At 42.7% G+C, this 14,973-nt stretch overlaps 1 protein-coding gene across 1 annotated transcript in view; it reads right to left on the bottom strand.

Moving 5' to 3' along the window:
• The window catches only part of ANKRD12 (ankyrin repeat domain 12), a 63,735-nt gene extending 49,979 nt beyond the window's left edge, over positions 1-13,756 (bottom strand). The window contains exon 1 of the mRNA XM_005153479.3: positions 13,597-13,756. The gene's annotated coding sequence lies outside the window, so the exon portion shown is untranslated. The remainder of the gene's footprint in view (positions 1-13,596) is intronic.
• Positions 13,757-14,973: the final 1,217 nt, after the last annotated feature.

Below are 14,973 nucleotides of genomic sequence, written 5' to 3'. Positions count from 1 at the left end.
AGTTTTCCATTACCTCCTTGGACAGACATACTTGTAGAAACGAAATCTTAAACATTGCTGATGACTCATGAGAATGTCAAAATTATGGTAAAGAACGGGACATTGCCCACAATGTGCACTTCAAAACCTCATTAGAACATTATACAAAATACTGGCTTGAAATTTCAAAATTTCAGAGTGACTGTAGCCACAAAAATTTTAGTCTTTCTAATAAGGTCTTCATTGCAGAGAACTATATAAACACAGCTATTCTACAATCATTGCAGCAGTTTGACCTCTACAATGAAAGAGCTATTACAGGCTTCATTTGAGCAAAACCAGTTTCAGATACCGTGCAGGGTCCTACGAAAACAGTGCTATATGGATCTCCCAAAAAATTCTTCCTCCCAATCATTTAGCAATCAAGGGCACTGCTGGGTGCTAAAGTCAAAGTTGAGCAGGTATAAGACCTATATAATAAAACACTTTCTCCAAAAGCTGAAAATACATTAGGCATGTGCAGCTATAACAGACTAAACATTCACTGCAGTACATCCCTAATGGCAAGCCCACCTCCTGTTGCAGGCTAGAAGCACATTATCCTTTACAAGCTTAAAGAAAAACACATTTTGAATAAGAAAAAATGAAACAGAGGCTCATTGAATATGTTATACTATCTAAGACTAAATTTTTACCATCATCCCTTCCTGTGGGATGTGGCATGCACTAGAAGACCATCAACTATAATGAACCTAACAAATTACTAGGTACTTTTTGCCCTGCACTTCATGGTGTCTCCCTAGACTTGCAATTCAGTTCTCTAGCAGTAACCAGAATGAATTACTAAATACTACTGGCTTTAGGTAGCACATCAATTTAGTATGCTGGAGAGAAGTGCCCTAATGGTACATGGAGTGGCTTACACAAATGAAAGGTGACAAGAACATTTTTTTTATTTGGAAAATATTCACAAGCTCTTTTCACACATGACAGTGACAGTGCAGGCCATGTAGATTCTAGTGTCACAGTTATGATGAAAGAACTAAGCTCCAACACAGTCTCAAACTAATGGTGCCTAAGGCAACAGGCTGTTGTGGTATTAAGTGCAAATGCAGTACCCAGGGTGGACATGAGTCACAAATTTGGCAGATTTTACAGCAGCATCTGATGGTAAAATATGACAAAACAGGAATTCTTTTTTATTACAGTTTTCCTTTAAAATCTGCACAATATTTGAGATGAATTTGTGGCTAGAATATGCAATGCTGAGATCAGTTCTACTCCTTTCTCTGCTATACCTATTGTGCGACCTCAGAAAAAGTGCTTTACCCCTCCCCCCCGCAACAATTCTCCCTACTAGATTTTGGATGATACATTAAAAAAATCCAAGAGAACAGAACACCAACCTAACTTTTCAGAAATATATGCCATGACATAATTTGGATATGTGTATTCTGGGGACTTCACAGATCCTAGCTAATACATGGAATGGTCTATTAAACTTGCTGCCCTGTCAAAGCACTTCTGATTTTGATAGGAAATGTTTAGATACTTGACATCCAAACATCTAAGAACTGCACAAATCTTTCTGTAATAAGAAAAACAGAATATTTTAACCCCATTTTATAAGGGTGTCCTTGAACAGTGAAGCAGGAATAAGCAGTGACTACTCAATCTCCAGAACAGCTTTTAATATACTCTGAGGTACCTACTCATTGCATGCCAGACTCCACTACGCAGCACTAGGACTAAGTCCCTGAAAAACAGCCGACACTTAGGCAGCAAGAAAGATTTTCCAGTACTTAGCTGGAACTCACCACTACTTCCTACCAAAATAAAGAACATATCTCATAGTCTAGGAATTTCTACTCGGAAGAGCAAAAAATGAGAGGACATACAACTCTTTCCTATGTAGAAAACAAACAAAACTCTACAGGGGTTTTGCACTTGCCTATATAGGACCTCAGGCTCCAACGCAGAACACCTTCAAATCCTTATTTTAAAAGCCAAAGTTTACCTGTGCTTGGTTTCAAGTGTCAAGTTCCACTGATTTCACAATACTCTTCAATTTAGTTTCCAGGCTAATCATAGCACCTAAACTTGTCTACCTCTTTCTAACAAATACACTCTAGTAAAGAACATGACTGAATCTGTAGTTTTTTGATTAAGTTTTAAGAAGGCTCTACCCTGCCTCTCTTATTTAAAAAACTAAACACATGCTTATCAAAGAACACAAGAACTTTGTTGCTCATAGAATTAAAGAATAACTGAGGTTAAGGAACATCTGGAGGTCATCCAAGTTCCTCAGTTATCTAGTCAGTCAGACATTTTCAGTTGTTTTTGCACGTTACACAGACCAGGTTAAGTTTGTTACTTGAGCAGGAAAAAAAGCTGTAAAAGAAAACATGGAGAATAAAAACCTTCCCACTGCTGACTAACTATAGACACATATAAACTATGCAGTTGTATTTTATAAGCAGCACACTTGAATAAGAAAAAAAACCCAACAAACTAACTTTGGCCCAATATTTAATTTACAAAATCTAATTCTCCAATTGAAGATACCATACCCCAATATGCTTTGAAATCTATAGCTTGGATTGACTGAATTTTAGAAGCACTACTGGTTTGTGAGTTTCAGACAGCTCATGCTTCAATAACAGCTGTATCTGAGCAAGAGATGGTTTCTCTTTTGTGTCACAGCTCATTAGAAATACACCCGTACTTCTTTCTGTAATGTTTTCTTGCAACTACACTTACAATAAATGTCAAGCAAGTAAGGAGACTAACTCTTGTTGAAGTAGCACTGAACATCTCTCATGTCACACACGTAACTAAAACTCTGAAAATTCACTTGGCAGAATGAAAGCAATACATTTGCACTGATTTGCCTCTGGAAGTAAAATCAAAACAAGACAAAAACAGATTTTCAGGGTATCTTACAACTCTGATTTTATTTATACTTCTTTAGACATGAGAAAAGCAACATACTCATTTGCTGAACATTTCTTTTAAGCCAGTTTAGCTCTTAATGCTCCTACAGAAAGGTTTAAGTAGCACTCAAGGCAAAAACTTTGTGATCATTCTTACTACTGGCAGAGACAAATTCTCATAGCAACTGAAGAAACTGGCTTCTCTTGCTGTGTGAAAATTTTTTGAGAACTTGGTGATGTTCTGAGGAACTACTGACCACAAGCACATACAACAAGTGGCTTCACTTACTTCCAGACAAAGAGAATCCACTGGTTACTCATACCATGATTCCCTGTTATTTCAGCCTGTCTTGATTTCTACCTTCTTAAAGAGAAGGAAATGTCTGCAATACTTTTAATTATTATTATTTTAAACCACACCCTAAATAAAAAGGAAGACCTATCCTGGACAACACTACAGAACTTACTATCCATAAATCAAAACTGGGAATATAATAATGGTTAGGGTTGCCCTTTCACAGACACTAATTTATTTTCACAATATCACTGGAAGATGAGAATGCATTATGTCCTTCATTTTACAGATGGCAACTTCAATTCACAGAACTAATGAAGTCAGGAGTTTCAGCAATTCGCCAAACCCAGACTTCATTTTTCAGATTATTTCATGTTAGATAGCACTTTATACTTGGTTAGACCATAGCTACTAGTGACTTCAGTTTCAACTTTTGCAAGCAACTCCTCTTCCCTACCACTGCTGAAGGAAAAAGGTAAAACAGTGTCAAAGCAGTTATCCACAAGTGAGAAAAACAGTTGGCAAATGCTCACAAAAAAAGCTTGCATCTTACATGAATTCCAAAATAGACTAAAACTTGGTATTATTCAGGGTCAGTACTCAACTTTCAAGAATACGGGACCCTCTTTTATCTTCCTGCAACCTCCTCCTAAGTTAGATGACTTATTCCAAATTTTGCAAGAGGACTCCTGTTGGAGCAATATCCTGGACTGCACAATTGTAACTTAACCCCAGAGTTCCACTCAGTTCATTACTTTGAAGTGGAGTCCCAGCCAAAACCCATCAACTTTTGATCACATTCTGCTATCTGCAGAAGTGCTACTCTAACATACAGCAGACAGCATTTCTGACACAGCAGAACATAAAGGTTACTGACAGTAACCTTTATGCAAGAAGCATACAAATACAGACATGAAGCAGTAGTTTCACTTCTTCCACGACACACTCCCATTTTCTTCCTTTACTTTCTCTGAAGTTTCCAGTCCTAAATAGATTCTGAGGTCCTCCCACTGCAAATGTCACTCTGCACACCAAGATTATATGGAAAAGATCAAAGCAGCTTGTTTGTATCAGGATTCTAAACTCATAGAATTAATTACTGTTTATGTCTTGCCAAGTCACTGGAAAAAAATCACAAAAGCTAAAATTTTGTCAAAATATCCTTGCAGATGTTATGCCAAACAATCTAGTCTTGCTTAGTATAAAAGAGAAAAAAAAACCCTGAACATCACATAGAAAAAGAAACAAAAGGGTACCAGCTATCTGTAAATGACCTTCAATGTTCTTCCAGTAGATGGTGAACATGGAAGAATTAAAGAAAGTGAGTGTGCTAAGCTCTAATTCTACTTTAACATCTCACAGTAATAATAGTAATCACTAAATATTAAAGTTCAAGCACCCAAAAAGGTGTCATTTTCAAAGGATGGGAGACTCTCAAAGAATCAGTTAGATTCATGGACCCAAACCCTAGGTAAACCAAACGTATCCATGCTGGACAGGCACCAAGCCCTATCCAAAAGAAGACACCACAGACTGCCTCCAAAAACCCTGTAAGATACCGAGAAAAGGTATGAAATAAAAGAAGTAGGGATGAATTCTTTCCCAGTTGACTCTTGAGTATCTCCTAGAACACTGAACTATATCCTGACTTAAAAAAAAAAGGAGAAAAAAACACTATGTGAATTAATGTGCTTATATAATGTTGTTTAGGGTGAAAATGTTGACAAACATGGCCTAAACTGACAGGTCACACAACCCTGAAACAGACAATGGGAAAGATGGTGCTTTGCAACAGGGATCCCAAAAGAATATTTAATATAAATAGATATCTGAAACAGGGAACCTTTGAATGAGAAGGTACCTGAAGGAACAGAAAGTAAGATCAAATACTATGGTTTCTTCAATTCTATTTTTGAACAGAAATAGTTTCACAAGTCTGAAATCCTAAATGCTAGTTGTTTGTTAAAGAAAATACACAGGACTAAGGAGCTGTCTTTACAGTCATACTCTTTGGTTTACATCTCAATCATATGGATATTTACATTTGGGATAAAATTTCAGAGCACAAGTCCTTCCAGCTTAAGATTTCAGGATAATACACTATTTCACAGAAGTCTTAGTGCTGCAAGCTTGCTTAATTGTGAAGCATGTGGACTGGATATATATATAACAAACGAACTTGCAAAACCACGGTTTTAAGTGATTAATAATTTCACAATAGGATTGGAAAAATGCCATTTTTTTCAAAAGGATTAAACAGTAGGACATTTGATATCACAGTGGCATCCCAGATTGTGTAAGAATAGCAGAATCTTCATCAATAAGCCCGTACTATCTTGCAAAAAAGGTACATCATTCTATTACCACTATTTTATCATATCGAGTGCTGCACTCAAAGCATTTAGACCAATATTTTCTGACAAAACTGATTTAGAATGAAACAGTTTAAATTACCAAAGCTGAAAGTCTGTGGAGCTTACATATAACATAAACCAGATGCCATTTTTATCAGAGAGTGGTTAGGAATTACTTAGAAAATGCTCCCTGATTCTGAAAGACTTGCATTAAAGCTTCTTTTTAGGTGCATAAGTACACATCCCTGGCTCAAACTGGGAGGACCAAGATGTAGGAAACAACTGTTAAAGAACAGGACTATGTCCTGACATTAGCAACAAAAAAACCAAACAAACGCAAAAAAACACACTGCCTCTCCTCAAAATGGTGATAAACCTGCCTTCCAGAAGTCAGACACCGACTTCCATTTCAGTGTGGCAGGGATGGCTCCCACAGTGACAAAGGGCATCATTCCTTCTGAGCCACATATACTACTTCTACAGCATTCCCCCATGTGGGCCAGTAAGGAACTGCAAGCGGTGCCAGAATTCAAGACAAATCTGGAAGATGTTTGTCAGTATTGTCTTATTCGCAACTGCATTTTTCTACTCTCGCATTAACCCTTTGTCTTTTCATGCAAGATACTAGCATTATTGTTCTCATATATGGCTGATCATTCTATAAGGAAGAGCTGGAAAGAAACAAACAGAACGATAAGGGTACAAATACAACTGGTTGAATAAATAGTTGCTTTTCTTCTTGAAAGAATTCTGTGAGATCAAAAATAACATTAATTTTCTTTTCAAATTTTATCAGTAATAAAATAATAGTTTTTGAAGAAATGCTTTTATTAATACTTATGATTTAGCTACTTTTCAGATTTCTGCTTTGGCAGAAGAAAATAAAGTTTTTTCACTTTCAGTTTCTCAATCATAGGCTTACTCCGAGTTGCAGGCACTGGAAGGGACTCTGCAGTTAAGTTCTAGTACAAACAATGTAGAAAGGACAGACATGTATTTGTCTTTGCTTTTTTAAAACGGCAATATCAGAAACTGCAATTTTAGTAAGCGAAATGAAGTGTAAATAATTCTTATTTATGCAACCAGTTAATTAGTCACTAAAAAAACAAACTTCATTGAGAATAAGCAGCAGAACTTCGTAGAATGCAACACAGCTTTACAAGACTACCACATACAGGCAGTACAGGAAGAATGCATCCTTTGACTCTTAAAAATGAAATTAGGTCAGGAAAAGCACACTACTTCCAACAGTTGAAAAAAAAATCCTATTCCACACTATTAAAAACAAACAAACAAACAAACAAAAATGTGAAAGAAGAAGAAAAAAGGAAGTTTGACAGTTTTACAACCTATCAAGCCTTCAAAAGCAGGTTCAACAAAGAATCCCAATAAACTAAAATCAGAACTTAACATTTTACTCACACTGTTGGGGTGAATTCCAGATTCAGCTGGTCATGGCTATAAGCAATCTGCTTTAGCTGATACCACTCTGAGCAGGTGGAGGGGTGGACCAGATGACCTCCAGGGGTGTTTTCTGATCTGAGCTAGTCTATGACTCTGTTTTACCAATTAGAACTGCAGATGTTCTTTACCCCAGCGACAGCATGTCTACTGGCAGTTCTCTCCTCTTGCTGATATGTTCAACATACAAAAAAGTTCAAGCCTTCTATATTCTCCAGCAACTTATGCTATGTAGTCAGAACAGAATTTATTCTAACAAAGACCTACACAGGTGGCTAGAAGAACCTGTGTAGCTTGTGAGTACAGATGTCATATGCAAGTTATATCATATCATTAAGACAGCTGCGTAGAATAAAAACATCATAGTCCTACAGCAGGATATACCTAACTGTCAAAATAAACATTTACATAGGAAAACAACCTTACTTCTTTACTCTGAGAATAAATGTAATAAAGAGATTATAAAAATAATAAAAATTCTTGATCCTATAAAGAAGAAATCTGTTCTGGGAAAGAAATGAGTTGTGCTTGCCCAAGAACCTTGGCTCTTAGGAGCCAAAAATACTTATTGCAAAATTCATTAGTCCTCCTTTTTAATCTACAAGTTTAAAAACCTGTATGTTCACAGGTGCTTGCTTCCTCTTGAGTCTTTTTTAGGATGAGCTAAGAAGAGCTTCCGAAGAAGCACCTGCATAGATGTTTATCATAACATGATACTCCCTTTTAAGTTAAATGGAGAAGTGGATGCGTAAACTTTTGATCTAGTGGATCCTTAAAGATGTAACTAAGTAAATTTTAGTTGCATCCTAATTAGATGTAACTATGTAGACCTTTGTCAACTAAGACAGACTATTCCATTATCATAGTGCCTACCACAGTAAAACTTACAAGCCTTTCTGTCAGTACTTTGCCAAACTCAATTATCAATAGGCTTGCTTATCTTGAGTTTAAATTCCTTCTACAGGAATCTACATCCACTATGGAAACCTTCTAAATATCTGCAAAACAAGACTGTAACCTACTGTATATGTGATTACTAGAACCTCAGTAATTTCCATTTAAATCTTCATAAGCTAATGATAATTTGCCAACCCAAAACAAAAAAAAACCCCACAACTTACCTGCAGCACTGACAGAAGGAACATAATCTTAAAACCACGCAAAAGCCCTTCATGGTCTAAAAGCAGATGAACTGCCAACATCTACTTACAGACCTCCAACTTTAGCAAGATTCAGCATGGGTAAACAGTGCACTTGAGTGCTATCATTCATATGGAAGACCTAAAGCAGCAGGTGCAGGGAAAAAATAGCAAACATCTAACTAGCCTTACCTACAGGTCCCCAGCTGGATAACAGAGGTTTTTGTACTGGCTAAACTGTGAAGACATGCAAAATATTTTATGGTCTTTATTGCCACCTCTTGGCCATCACCACATACCACAAAAGTAACAGAACAAAATCGTAAGCCAGTTCCTTTATGGAAATAATTTTTCTTTGGGTGAAAAGAGACTGCGAGGAAACAGATGGAGTGGAAACAGAGAACAGAGAATATCCAGAACACTGTTTGCATACAAGTATAACTATTTAGAGCTGTAAAGCTACAACGAGTAGTGCAATTAACCTTCATTAATGTTTTACTACGTTGTCTGGAGAATCGCAGGGATTGGAAAACAAAGAAGCAGTTATTTTCCAGACAAAAGACAGTACTCTTTATTTATTTAAAAAAGGTAGGTAATACAGCTGTCAAGATACCTGTCCCTTCTTGAAGTCAGAAGATGAATAGATTAGCACTACCCACACTAGAAAGACAGTATCACTACATGAACTTTCCATTTTTCCTTTGTAACTAAACTTGTAGTAAGAACCCAGATTAGTAGGTTGCTGAACAGCAGAGCACCACAGAAAGATGACTGCCCTCATTTAGCATTCTTTGTTGCACACAGTCTTGAAGCAAACATAAGCAAGAGGAAGGCATTTCCATGAACCAGCTAAGGAAGTTATTTATTAATCAGAGTTTGAAAGGTTTGAAAAGCCAGACAATTTTTAAGTAGGACTAATACAAAAGACTTTGAAAGAGAAAGGAAATAGTTAGAAACGTCTTCACATAAGTAAGCCCATTTTCACTGTCATCAAAGCAATGGAACTTTCTAAGAGTTCTACCACAACAATAGCGGAAATGCAAAGTGTTATTTTGTTTCTGTTGCACTTAATACATTCTGAAGCTCAGAGAGAAGAAATAAGTGATTTCTAATCTCTGATGTTTCACAGCCTCATAAATGCATGATACAGAAGAAATTTCAATACACTCCATCTCCACTAGGCTACCAGCAACTAGAAAGCACATGACAGGAGCAGGGAAGAAAATATCTCAAGTCTTTCTCTTCAGCTTGCATTTTTATTTTTTGTCTCCAATATAGCTCATAATTCTGTTTTTAACATTGCTAATGACTTTTCTTAGTGTAAACCAGACCTCTTGTGGCATTATCACTTCCTACAGCACTCCAAGTAGCAGCCATGAAACTGAGGAGAGTTCATTCAATATTGCTTACTAAAGATGAAAGTAATTGCAGAAGATATAAGGATGCTTTGCCAGATCCAGGGAGAAACCCAAAATAAGCCAAGGCACAGTTATACTATCAGGGACTTCAAATCTCTCCTTAAATTAATATTTAGGTTTCACGCAAGGTGGCAATAAAGGTCCTCAGCCTTACAGCTAAGATACAAAGTATGGCTCCACAAGCTTTGGAGGAACTTTCCAAGACTTCTCTAAGTTCTAGAGTAATGATGAACTAGTAAGAAAAAAACCCTAAATATGTTAGCAGGGCTCTGACTTCTGTTGTTCTGTTAATAAAACTATTCAGTGTCATAACACAAAATGCAAGACAGAGTTTGTGCTAATATTTATTTCATACCATCTGTTGCTACAGTCTAAGTGGAGTCTAATGATGTAGTTAAAAAGATATAGTCCAATTTGGAGACTAAATGACCAATCAAAATTTATACTATTCCATCTGCAATAGAACATAGAAAAGAAGAAACACGAAGCATTCATGCCCAGCCCACCTCTTCACAAGATCCAAAAAATATCAGAAGTTGTTCTGAGTGTGTATATTAACAGTGTGGTACCAGGTTAATCATTACATATTTTCTGGTCAATAGCTTTTTCCTATTTTACAGGGGACCAACTGCGCTCATCTTTCAGTCAATTTCATCATTGTCTAAACATGGCAAACCATTACACATTTGCTTTCATACATGTGTATGCCCAATTTTGAGGAAGATGTTCTAACTCAGCCATTTCTAGGTGCCCACATTTCCACTACAAGGATATCCAGGACTTTTCCTCTAGTAAAGTTAAAGCTGGAACAGTTTATGGGTTTTGTAGCAGTTCAGACACCTAATGCTGCAAAGAATCTGCTGTTTGAGACTATGACTGGAGACCTCTAATTTAATAAACACAGATATTCAATTTTCAATATATTCTTTTAATCCTAAGGTACATGGTAACATAGTAGTACCCCCTGCAACTAATGCCAGACAAACATTGAAGCTTCATAAGCACTCGTTCAGCTTGCTTATTAGAAGACCTTTTCCTCAAAGAAGTTAACTTATTGTGCAAGCCTGCTGGAAGAAATCATAAATGAACTTCAGTTTGTTGCACAGAGCTTGCTTTCTTACACAACATCTGTCCTAAGCTGTGCTGTCTGTAGTATTCAGAGTTCACAAATAATTTTGAGTAATCCTCTGGGTGGGTGAAGAACACACAAAGAGATGGCAGAAATCCTTGTATCTGAAAGACTGAGCTGTCATCTTTGTGAAAGAACCAAAGGCTCTGCGATAAACTGTCTGCACTCAGTGATTACTAGAGAAAACCTAGGAAATCAGACAAGGAACTCCCATACCATACCCCAAAAAACTGACAGCACCACAAGAATGCCACAGTAGTCTCCTGGGTGCTGAGAAAAACACTGGCACGCCTTCACATTTTAGCTTACAAGACATACAGGAAAATAAAAATATTAAAGGGGGAGTAGGGGAAGACACAGATGGTCAATGGGCTTACCCTAAGGATTCCGCTATACCCCAAACCCTGTAATTTTATTTGCGAAGACAGTTTCTCAGCCTTGCACAGAAACCTACTGAATTCACACAGGGTGACATTAAGGTCTCCAGCCGATAAAGTCACAAGGTTAGCTGAGAGTCTGAGTTTCCATCTAAAGAATGAAGTGACACCCTACATCTGCACAAGCCTCAAGTAAGAAGCACAGGTGAAATGCCCTGACATCTCACTTCATCTTCAGGATCTTAGAATCATAGAACAGTTAGGGTTGGAAAGGACCTTAAGATCATCTAGTTCCAACCCCCCTGCCATGGGCAGGGACACCTCACACTAAACCATGTCACACAAGGCTCTGTCCAGCCTGGCCTTGAACAATGCCAGGGACGAAGAATTCACAACTTCCCTGGGCAACCCATTCCCATGCCTCACGACCCTCACAGTAAAGAATTTCTTCCTTATATCCAATCTAAACTTCCCTTGTTTAAGTTGTAACCCATTACCCCTTGTCCTATCACTCCAGTCTCTAATGAATAGTCCCTCACCACCATCCCTATAGGCCCCTTCAGATACTGGAAGGCTGCTATGAGGTCTCCACGCTGCCTTCTCTTCTCCAGGCTGAACAGCCCCAGCTTTCTCAGCCTGTCTTCATACTGGAGGTGCTCCAGTCCCCTGATCATTCTCGTGGCCCTCCTCTGGACTTGTTCCAACAGTTCCATGTCCTTTTTATGTTGAGGACACCAGAACTGAACACAATACTCCAAGTGAGGTCTCATGAGAGCAGAGTAGAGGAGCAGGATCACCTCCTTTGACCTGCTGGTCATGCTCCTTTTAATGCAGCCCAGGATACAGGTTGGCTTTCTAAGCTGCAAGCATTCACTGAAGCCGGCTCATGCTCATTTTCTCATTCAATCTGTTATCCTGGTGACTACTATCCACTGAACTATAGCAAATGATTACAGTGGAAGAAGGAAAGCAAGCACAGGGCCATTAGTTCTCTGCAGCTGCCCAGCACCTGTGGGTAGCTCACCATGTTCCTACCTAGAGTAAGAAGTGAGGACAATCAAGCTGCTATCAACCTGTATACTGAAAACCACCCAAACTATTGCTGCTTCAAAACCCAAGAGCAGAAATTCACACCCCCTCCCCCGAAATCATGACATGTCAATAACAGTGAATTATTTTAATAAAAGTTAATGATTTGTTATAGACATGATGATCTCACCCTTTCCTAGCATTCCAAGATTAAACAGTTTTTCCTGGAACATAAGTACATTTGGACCATTCCACATCTGTCTGATAGCTTTTTGTTCCTACAAGAATCACAACTTACTCACTTGTCTTCATTAAAGAACTGCTTTATCCCATGAACTACCTTGTAATTCAGAGGCATAGAATTCAGATTTTCCTCCACATCCCATATCCCACAGAAGGCAGGCACAGAACACAGTGACAGCATCCAGACAATTTCCACAAGACCTCTATTTGACAACACTGATATCGAACTACTCATTTTATTTGGGAGTTTGAATAAATAAATTAATAAATAAATAATAATATCCTTTATTTTTTGTTAGCTATCCAGTCCGTAACAAACACTAAATAAAAGACTGAATATTAGCAATATTCCTGCAGTCAGGCTAGACCAACATAAAGAACCGTGCCGCTGAGCCTGGCATTCTCTCTTTTCTTGCCCTTCCTTTGTTGCCTAGTGTCACCTGTGCCGCGCGAGTTACAGTGCTCCACACCAGCGGCGGCTGCCTTGCACTGGCACACCAGGCAGCCCAACGTATTCTTCTGCACAACAGCCGGGCAGCCGCGAGCATGCAACGGAAGCCGCCGGGAACGCCTCACCCGCTCCCCCCAGGTCTCGATCCGACGAGGCCAGGCTATCCCGGCAGGGCGGCACGGCAGAAAGCGGCGGAGCGACTCCAGAGGCTGGAGCGAGCTGCCGAAATTCCCGGAACGGAGACGGGGCGGCGGCACGTATGTGTGTGTATGAGTGTGTGTACACCGCCATGCCGCGCTCGGCACCCGCGCCTCGGCCGCCCCTACAGCCCCCGCAACCTTCCACACCACCGCCCCGGCGGTGCCTCCCGCCACAGCGGCCGCCCCGGCCCCCTGCACCGGTAGCGGGCCCCCCGCGGGACGGCGGGGCAGGGGCTGGGCTGGGCGGGCGAGAGGCGCGGCCGCCAGACGGTGACAGCGGCGGCCATGGCTCCCGCCGCGGCTCTGACAGGCTGACAACCCAACGCCGCTGACCGCCGCCTCCGTGCCCCCTGTGCCCGGCAGCCTGCCCTCCGAACTCGGTAGGGGCGGCACGGTGCCCGATGCTAGGGAGGGCAAGGTAGGGGCTACACCCCCTGAGGCGGCACGCCGTGAGGGCTCCCCGGACGCCCCGCTGCCCGCCGTGTGGAGACAAGGGGGCGTCACCCCGCGGCACCGCGGCAGCAGGTGGGATCGGGGGGGCCGCGCCGCGCACCGGGGAGGGTCGGGGAGATGCGCTCAAGTCCTCACCTTCTCTAGGGAGCCGGCGGCGGGACGCGTCCTCCTTCCCCTCCCGCCGCTTACTCCGTCCTCTCTCTGTGGCGGCGGATCCGGCAGGGGAACGGCCACCGCCCGCCAGCACCGCCGGTGCCCAGGGGCTCGGGCTCAGCCCCGGCTCCGGCCGCTGTGGCTGCCGGGTTTGAAAACACCCCTCCCCTCCCCCGCCCGCCCTCCCTCCCTCTCCCCAGCGCTGCCGTTGCCGCTCCCCTCCCCCTTCCCCAACGTCGGTGCTCGAGCAGGGCTCCGCGGCGCTCTCATTGGCCGCGCCCCGCCCACGTGGCCCTCGCACAGGACACGGGGCGCTGGCGTTAGCAGCGCTCGGGCTGCCGTTGGGGAGGGAGAGGGGCAACGTCCGTTACGGAACTGCTCTGGTCCCACGGGCACGGGCACAACCCTCCCCTCCGCCGGGCGCTTCGGGAGGAGCGCACCCGCTCCTGTGCGCACGGGGATAACGGGCTCGCAGGGTGCCAGCGGCGGGGACTGGAGGGGGGAGTAAGCGCGCCTAACAGAGTGGCGAGGGAAGGGCGCGAGCGGCGCGCAGGCGCCGCGGCAACCGCGCTGTGCTCGGCGGCGGCGGCTGGAACTTTCTGGAAATGGCGGCGGCCTGGGTACCTCGCGCCTGGTGGGGGGTCCGGGACGGGGCGAGAGCGGAACACAGGACGGTAGCCGGTCTAGAGCTACTGCCGCGACCCCCCACCCGGCTCTGCCGCCACCGCCGTGCTGGTCACTCCCTCCCTCCCCGGGGAGGGGTTTTCTGGCGGCGATGGCGCAGTGAGTTTTAACTGCCGGCGCACTGCGCCTGCGTGGTGGGCGCAGCCTGGCGGCGCATCTGAATGAGGCGGGTGCGGTGTGTGCGGGTAGCTGCCGCTGGGGTTCCCGGCGTGAGCGTTCGCAGGCGGCAGGACCTGATCGGTGCTGTGCCGGCTGCCTGCAGCGAGCGGGTCCGCAGCCTCTGGGAGCAGCCTCTGGCCGCAGGTGCGTGTGGCGCGGCGCCGGGGGGGCTGCTCTTCCTCGGGGCACTCATGAGGAGGGGCTGCGGGCGGATGAGACCGCAGTGCCTGGGCCTTGTCGGTGCTTTCTGCCGCGCTTAGGCAGGGACCTCATCCACCCCCGCTCGGCGCTTCACACCTCGGCAAAGCGCTGTATGGGCGCCTGTGTGAGTGTGCGGCCCTCAGCCCCGCAGAGCCTGTTGGTTGGAGCTCCGGCCCGCTTCCAGGTTTAACAGCATCAAAAAGTGTGTAGCTTTTAGGGGTGTCTTGCTTGTGCCAGTAAGGCAGACGTCATACAAATGCATCAGAAGGGGTTACAGGAGTAGGCTGACGTTAGTCCTAGTTGCAACTTTGAAAA

This window comes from Melopsittacus undulatus, chromosome 1, assembly GCF_012275295.1.
Source record: "Melopsittacus undulatus isolate bMelUnd1 chromosome 1, bMelUnd1.mat.Z, whole genome shotgun sequence".
NCBI lineage: Eukaryota > Metazoa > Chordata > Aves > Psittaciformes > Psittaculidae > Melopsittacus > Melopsittacus undulatus.
This window is presented reverse-complemented; position numbering and strand designations above follow the sequence as displayed.